This window comes from Acinonyx jubatus, chromosome B1 (assembly GCF_027475565.1).
Source record: "Acinonyx jubatus isolate Ajub_Pintada_27869175 chromosome B1, VMU_Ajub_asm_v1.0, whole genome shotgun sequence".
Lineage (NCBI taxonomy): Eukaryota > Metazoa > Chordata > Mammalia > Carnivora > Felidae > Acinonyx > Acinonyx jubatus.
In genome coordinates this window covers 52,187,228-52,196,387 of record NC_069382.1, presented here as the reverse complement: position 1 = coordinate 52,196,387, position 9,160 = coordinate 52,187,228, and the positions used below count along the sequence as shown (strand labels likewise).

The window sequence follows — 9,160 nt, the reverse complement described above, 5'->3', positions numbered from 1 at the left end:
GGCTCCAGGCTCTGAGCTGTCAGCACGGAGCCTGACACAGGGATCTAACTCACAAACCACGAGATCATGACCTGAGCTGAAGTCAGTTGCTTAACTGACTAAGCCACCCAGGCACCCCGTGAATATCGTTAAAAGATACACTACTAATGATCATTTATTGAGTATCCCCTCTGTAGTGAACATATGGCTAAGAAATGCTTCAGTACAGCAAATGGACTGTTAACTTCACAGCTTCCTGATACGGTCAGCCAAATATCTCAGAGTATTGTTTAAACCTATCCAGCTACTGAATTTCATCCATTTGGATATAATACCCCACAGACTTTCATGCCCAGTGTCGGTCCTACTTCTGCTTTCAGGTATTTGGTGTCCAGAGACTGTAAAGGTTAACATTTTATTTATTTATTTTTAAATATTTATTTAGTTTTGAGGGGGGCTGGACAGAGGAGGAGAGAGAGAAAGGAGGAGACAGAATCTGAAGCAGGGTTGTAGCTATCAGCACAGAGCCCAGCACGGGGCTCGAACTCATGAACTGTGAGATGGTGCCCTGAGCCGAAGTTTGACACTTAACAGACTGTGCTGCCCAAGTGCCCCTAAAGCTTAGTAACACTCTAGAGACTTCCAGCTATAAATGCTTACCTGTTGCAGCAGTTTCTGTCTATCTAGGAGTAAAAAACAAAGCGTCAGTAATCAGTCATTTCTCTTTGTTCCCCGATCTATCTAAAAGGGAAAGGAGGCGTGCTTGACTGGCTCAGTCCATAGAGCATGTGACTCTTGATCTCAGGGTTCTGAATTTACTTAAAAATAAAATTACTTAAAAATAAATTACTTAAAAATAGAAATTACTTAAAAATAAAATCTTAAAAAGAAGGAAAGAAAGGGAAATGACTATGTTCAAGATTATTTAGCAACCTGTTATCATTTAGCAGGTAGAAGACTATTTTGAGTGTCCACAAGATGTATTTATTCACAATTTTTAAGAATTATTTTTGAGATTTTCCCACTTTGCACTGTATTTTCAGACATGGCATGAAATTCAAGGATAGCGAGGTCAACGTGAGTTTCAAATGACATGATATAAGATGCAAGCTGTTTGGGCCTGACAATGGCTTCTGGAACTGAATTTATGAACTCTTGACTTTAATGGTTTATTGCTTTAGATCACGGCTCTTCCTCCTTGGATTACCTCTTAATTGGTACGGAAGCTGATAATCACAGCAGTTCTTTGGAATCCTTTCATCAAAGGTATTCATGCAGAAACTTAAAATACATCCAAAACTATCTATCTGAAAATCTGCATACAGATTGTTTTCTGCCTCAATTAGAGTCCAGCTCAGATGGCTAATGTCCTTTGTGACAGCTGTAAAAGGATTAGCCCTCTACCATCCACAAAAAATGACAAGACATCCTTTTAAAGTTCAAGTTCTGCCTAGGTAAACACCTGCATCTCATGTGCTGTAATTTGCACTCTGAAGTGTTGCTTTCTTTTTCTTTAACTAGAGAATTTGTGTGTGAGTTTTTGGTGATTAGTGGTTCTTGGGGTTTTTTTATTATTATTATTTCTAATTAGCACATTTTATTTATTTTTATCTAAATAACAGGGATTTAATTGGCAGATCCCTCAACATTCTTGTTCAAAACATTTTAATTGATCTGCCAGCTTTTGGCAATGTCTGATTTAGGGTGAGAGTCTCAAAATATGTAACTAGAAAGCTTGGGAGAAGGGCGAGTCCTTTAGAGGGTAACAGACACTGAAATTACAGTTTTCATGGACACCTCAACAAGCTATTTATTGCAAATCCTAACCATTTTGTTTTGTTTTAAGTTTCTTTAACCTTTTTTAAATTTATTTTTGAGAGAGACGGAGCATGAACAGGGGAGGGGCAGAGAGAGAGGGAGACAAAGAATCTGACTTAGGCTCTAGGCTCTGAGCTGTCAGCACAGAGCCTGACACGGGGCTTGAACCCACAAACTATGAGATCATGACCTGAGCCAAAGTCGGACATTTAACCGACTGAGTTACCCAGGTGCCCCTACACATCCTAAACTTCTGAACACTTCTATGGATTATTTTAAATTACCTCACCTTTCCGTAGGACATTTGAAGGAGTTTATCAACTAACTCACTGTTTCTTCTCATCTCTGGCTAGATTTCTAATAAAATATCTGAGATGTTATATTTTGTTTGGCTTTATGACAGATTTCTCTATTCATCCAACTGAATGCATATCAAAGTGTTAAATGTGAAAAATGTGTAAAAGAGTACTGAGAATTTATTGTGGGTTTTCACATTTTCAAGCACGTTATTGGGTTGAAATGATAAAAAACCATGACATGGTTATTGAATCATTGACTCAAGTTCCAAAATTACACTTCTATTTTATTCTTTGTGTCGCCTGTATAAGTTGTCTGCAAATAACACTCCTTCTTTGCCAGATGGTTTCCTGCCAACAGGGGGCGCTCCAGACAGTAGGTCGTCGGGGAAGGTGACTATCGCTTCCTGTGCTTTCTGCTTCTGCTTCATTCTAGCAATTTCCCTTAGTCCTGGGAGTGGTAATGGGTTCTAGTAGCACTTGCCGCATCTTCCCTTTCTATGTCTTTCCAGAAGAATGTTATTTTACACCTTCTCTAAAGTACCAGCTTTTGGAGTCAGAAAACACAGTCATCATTTCTTTGTCAAATCAGTAGTATCTTTCATCGTAAAAATGTACTAAGTCAAAATTATATTATATTTTGAGTGAAGAAAGAAGGAAGAAAGGAATTAAGGAAGGGAGGGAGAGAGGGAAGGAAGGAAAGAAGGAAGGTTAGAGGGAAGGAAGGGAGGGAGAGAGGGAAGGAAGGAAAGAAAGAAGGTTAGAGGGAAGGAAGGGAGGGAGGAAGGGAGGAAGGAAAAAGAAGAATGAAAGTGTAATGTGATTTGGTTTGCTTTTGCTTTGGTTTTGGTTTTCCAGCTGGAAATGGGAACCAGTTGGATATCCATAGAATTAATCTTTTAAATAAACTGATCTATTTCATTTCTTTTATGTTATAATGTATGTAATTTTAAAGGGTGTTAAGTCATTCAAGAGAATTCATTTGTTAGATTTCTGGAAGGTTTAACTAAACATGGATCTTCCTCGTGGGGTTGCATAATAATAGACTCATCGTAAGTTAAAAATATCCTAAGTTGAAATGTGATTAACACACCTAACCTATAGAGCACCATAGCTTAGCCTAGCCTACCTTAAATGTTCTCAGAACACTTAGATTAGACTGTAGTTGGACAAAATCATCTACCACAGAGCCTATTTGATAATAAAGTGTGGAATATTTAGTGAAGACTGCATTGAAAGTGAAAAACAGAATGGTTATACGGATGCAGAATGGTTCTAAGTGTTATCAGTTGTTTACCCTTGAAATCGCATGGCTGAGAAGGAGTTGCAGCTCACTACCACAAGCTGGCAACACAAGAAAATGTCGTATCACATATTCCTAGCCCAGGAAAAGGTCAAAATTCAAAGCAAAGTTTCTTAGGCGCCTGAGTGGCTCAGTCATTCAGCATCTGACTTCGGCTCAGGTCACAATCTCACAGTTTATGAGTTCGAGTCCCAAATTTGGTGAGCTCGAGCCCTGCTTCAGGTAAGCATGAACGCTTCCCCCCACCCACCCCACCGTCAGGTGAGTCACATTGGTCTCTCTCTTTCTCTCTCTCTCTCTGATGCTCATGGGATTCTCTCTCTCTGTCTCCTTTCTCTGCCCTTAACTTGTGCGCGCTCTCTCAAAGAATAGAAAAAAGTAAAATATCTATTGAATGGGTATTGCTTTTGCACAATTGAAGAGTCAAACAATTGTAAGTTGACTCATGGTAAGTCAGGGACAATCTGTATAACACACTAAATATTAAATTTGAGATATAGTTTTTTAAAATATCTATTAGTGTTTAGTTTCATTGATTGTGTAAGCACTATAAAGTATTTAGAGAAATATTAATTTTCTATTGATACCATAGTTGGGAATTATTGTATGTGTAGAATTTTACCCCAAATAAATATAAAGCATTGTAAAACACTTTAAAAAAAAAACTTATCTGTGGTCTTCACTAGTGAGTAAAAAAGAACATTTACAACTTATAAATTTATGCCTCTGTAAATTAAGTTCACAAAGAAACAAATGTAGCCAATGAAAAATAAAATATAAACATTCTAATTGAGTTTGATTTTAGACTCAGATAATATATGTTATTATACTAATATTAAACAGAGAATGGCTTTCATATTAAAAACAGTCATAGCAAACACTAGGATTTGTTAGGTATTTATGATAAATCAATATTCTAGACACTTTGCTTACAGAGACTTTTTGGCCTCAAAAAAGTTATTCAAGGTAAGTATAACTTTTATTCCCATTTTTCAGATGAGGAAACTAAGGCACAGAGCTATTTCACTGCTTACTCATGGATCATACATTACTCTGTTTAAATGAGTTGTTCCATTTTCAAATAAAGACATAAAAGTTCTCTCCTAATCAAAAACTCTGCCTTGAATTGTTAACCTTTTTATAAACTACCTGTGTTCTCCTAAACCAGACAGCTTCTAAGTAGAAAGATAACTCATTTAGATACTATTATATGTACAATGAACAGTTTTTATAAAACATTTATAGATCTCTGAGAACATAGAAACTCTTTGGATTTCATGTACATGTAAATTTATATAAAATTAACAACCTTAAATGTTATACATTGCAAGAAAATCCATAGTCCCTGGCTTTCAATAGTAAAGATCATATTTATGCAATGTACTTATAATAGTTTTCTACTGCTGCATAACAAATTTTGCAAAAGTAATAGCTTAAAACAGCACACTTTTTTTTTTTTTTTTTACTGAAGTCTGAAATGGGTTTACCCCGGGGCTGAAATCAAGAGCGCTGCTCCCTCTGGAACTCTAGGGGAGTCCGTTCCTTTGTCTTTTCCAGCTTCTAGGAATCATTAGCACTCCCAGGCTTTTTGACCCATCCCTGCATCTTCAAAACCAGTAATGAAGTTCTTCCAATCTCTCTCTTACTCTGACCCCATATTCTGTGGTCACGTCTCTTCTCTGATTCTGAACCCCCTGCTTTCCTCCTACGAAGACCTTGGTGATTACACTGAATATCCTGGCTAATGCAGGATAATCTTCCTATCTCAAGACCCTTAACTTAATCATATCTGCAAAATCCTTTTGTCATGTAAAGTAGCACAGGCACAGGTTTGGGGATTAGGACATGGACATCTTTCAGGGTGAATTTTTATGTCTATCAGCAACGAATGTTAATTCACTGATTTCGCAAATACTGAGCCCTAAACATGTCCCAGGCATTATTCCAGGTATGGGAATAGCACCAAACAAAAGGCCAAATTCTGTCCCCTCCTGGAGTTTACAGTCGGGTGAAGAAGACGGAAACTAAGCAAAACTAAATACCAAATACGTAATACATCAGATGGTGATAGTGTTCTGAAGAAAAGTTACATGGCGGAGTACAGAGAGTTAAGAGGATTCCATTGTAAATATAGATAGATATAGATATATCTATATGAATATAGATATGGATAATTATCTCACAAGCAAAAATCCCAAGGTACTAAGGGCTTCAGGCAGGAGCACATCAGGTGTGTGAGTGGCCACACAGTGAAAAAAGGTTAGAGTCACAGGATACGAGGTGTGGGGAATAAATAGGGGTATTTATTTAATAAATAGGGAGCCGGACTTTGCAGCACACCTCAGTGAGTTTGCCTAGTTGGTGGTGATTCTCAGTGAAATGACATCTTGGTAATAAGCAGTATTGTAACAAAGATGGCTTGGATTTTAGCAGGTCTGTTATGGCTGTTGTTATGAAAACAGAGGAAGGAAGAGGATAAATTGAAGACTAGAGATCAGTAAAATAATCCAAGATAGGGATACCGTAAGTTGAAAATGGAAAGAGAAGAGAGGCAGAGAGAAGAGAGGAGCGTGTGTGTGTGTGTGTGTGTGTGTGTGTGCGCGTATTTGGTGACAGAGGCTCAGGTGCTAGAGTCTGGATCAAGAGCTCATCTGTAATTGTTAGGTATATATATATCCATTATTTTTACAAGCAACTTAATCATGTGAATTGTTTATTGAAATGGCATATGATTTCAATAAATTAAATTTTTCCTCCTACAGAGCTTAACATTTTTTTTTGCCAAGTATTAAAAGTTAACAAATTAAAAGGCTCTATTCACTCTATTTTTGACATCATGTTTTCAAATTATTAGGCCATTTAATAATTTTTCTACTTGTGTCTATGTTGCGATATGTTTTGTGTCAAACAGTCTATCACTTCAATTTCTATAAAACAGTCTACATTTTTTTGTCAATTTCATTTATTTAGCTTATTGGCTCTCATTTTGATGGGGTGTCAAATTTTTGGTTTTAATAGCTAAATACTGTTTTCTTTGTAAAACTAAAAAAAAAGTGTTGCCAACTCTGGTAAAACATCACTTAGTAAAGCCAAATTTCTTCTTAAAAATTATTTTATTTTGGGGTAAATTATTTTACGTCTGGGTAGCTCGGTTGGTTAAGCATCCAACTCTTGATTCTGGCTCAGGTCATGATCCCAGGGTCGTGAGATCAAACCCCACATCAGGCTCTGTGCTGAGCCTGGAGACTGCTTAGGATTCTCTCTCTCTCTGTCTCTCTCTCTGTCTCTCTCTGCCCATCTATCCCACTCACACTCTCTCTCTAAAAAATAAATAAAATAAATTTTAAAAAATTAAAAAAGAGGAAAGATAAATGATAGATAGATAGATAGATAGATAGATGAGAAGGTTATACAGTGTCTACCTGGCTTATCTCCCTGAGCACATGGACCATGAAAGCCCACTGCTGACAGGTAAGACGTTCAACTTCCCTGACAATGTCATGCTGAAACAAATCACATGTAAGACCACACAGACATGATGATTCTTAATGATCTGGAGACGTCACAGCCGTCAGCTTTTTGATTCCTGCAGTTTAGACACCAGACACAGAAGGGAGCAACCTTAGCTTATTTGCTCCATACTGTGGAAGCTGTCACCTCATGGAAGACAGAAATGTCATGCTCACTGAGCAATACAGATTCAGGAGGAAAGTAAACGTTGATGTTTGCAGTCACCTAGGTGTAAGATTTGTTTCACTGTTTCCAACTGTGTTAATCCCTTTTTATTCTTTTGGTGAGCTCTTCCAGAATTAACTACTTCTGCTTGTAGGCGATGAAATGTGTAAGGAACCCACATCAAACATTGGCACAGTTATGAGCATGGCCTTTCCCTTTACTTGAACTCAGTATTAAGACTTTGTTTTTTATATTCCAGTCCCATAAATGATTTCCACTATAGAAGTTATCTGCAGGCCATCCTATGCTTTCTAGCAGTTGCCTACAACCATGCTCTAGCTTCTCCAAGACACTACACAGGATGGCTTTAAATACGTATTAAACTAAGAAGCATCCTCTCAAATGAGTTGAAATGCATTTTATTTTCAGACAACCTACATGGCATGTTTTTCTTTTCTTAAAAACAATGCCTCTGCTCCAAATAAATCAAGGTCAAAGTCGCTGAAGAGCTCAAGATGGCATCAGTCCCATTTGTCTAAGCCCTGGTGGTGTGTGAGGAGCAGCAGCCAGTTATGACAACAGGTGATACATCCAAATTAATGGCCAAATTCATGAACATTTTTCCATTTCTAAACCATCCTTAAAGAAAATCATATATGGGGTCACACATCCTCACCATAGTCCAGAAGAACGATCGTGCTATCTGGATTCATGTTTTCACCAGTTAAAAAAAAAAAGTCATTTTTTTTTGAAATTTGCAATGATACGCTTAATTTGTTCCATAGCCCCTGCCATAAAAGGTTTTCCTCTGTCTGGCCTCTGTTCTTCAAGTCTGCCTTTGATTGATTTCCTGTAATATTTTATGTGCTTCTTGTAGGCTTCTTATGTGAAACTGGTTTCCTGAAAGTGATGGTTCACGACAGTATCAGCACCGGTGACTACCAACCTTTCAGCCTTCAGCGGAGCCATTTCCACGAATGAGCAAGTCATTCATGTTACCTTCTGTCCTACTGAGCATCTTCCCCTCCACCTCTAGCTAGACACAGCCCTCCGCGATCTCCCGGATCTTGTAGAAGTCGGAGAGCATCTCATTACGGCTGATGAGGTCCCAGGAGATGATCATGATCGCAGACGGAGAGACAAGACGGTGGCATGGGCTTGGCAGGAGCCAGGAGCCTTGAGCAGAGTGCGCCCAAAGCTGCACTCGCTGAGAGCGCCGAGAGGCCAGAACAGTGAGTTTTTTGTTTTTGTTTCTGTTTTGTTTTTATCTCAAAGGTAACTGAAGAGGTAAAAGGAAAAAAAAATTGATTGAAACAAGCAATGATCTATAGAAAATCATGGTAAACATAGTAATTTTTTTAAATGTTTATTTTTGAAAGAGAGAGACAGAGTACCCGTGGGAGAGGAGTAGAGAGAGGGAGACGTAGAATCCGTAGCAGGCTCCAGGCTCCGAGCTGTCAGCACAGAGTCCGATGTGGGGCTCGAACACCAGCTGTGAGATCATAACCTGATCATGGTTAATTTTTTACCTAATCAAAGGAGAATGCTATGAGTCAACACATTTTTTTTAAACATAACAAAAACTACAACCGTCCAAAACAAGGTATATCTCATAGGATCAAAGCATCATGTTCTTATTTGAAAGAGCAGGGGTGTGGAGTGCAGGGTGGCTAAGGCATAACCATGCCAAATATCAGAGCTGAAGAAAAAATAAAACTGCGTATATACTTCCTTTTTGCCAGAAATAGGTGTTTTGTGTGGAAAAAAAAAAACAGATGCTGGTTCAAGCCTTTAGGCACTAGCTGTAAAGAGCTGAATATAAATAAGTCACCAGATGCAGAAACCTTTTGCGGTTTCCTTGCTGGCATCCTCCTGAAAGGAGTAAGGAGATGAACTCAGGATGGTTGATGAGAAAGTACCAAGAGTGACAAGGTCACAGCTGCCTGATGTCCTGGCTCTCCCCTCTGCCCCCTTCCTTATGGATTTTTTTTAGTTGATTTATTTATTTTGAGAGACAGAGGGAGAGCAAAAAGGAGCAGGGGAGGGGGAGAGAGAAAGGGAGAGAGAGAATCCCAAGCAGGTTCTGCAC

General features: G+C 38.3%; 1 pseudogene; it reads right to left on the bottom strand.

Moving 5' to 3' along the window:
- Positions 1 to 7,680: 7,680 nt before the first annotated feature.
- On the bottom strand, positions 7,681 to 8,194 carry LOC113601226 (translationally-controlled tumor protein-like; annotated as a pseudogene).
- Positions 8,195 to 9,160: the final 966 nt, after the last annotated feature.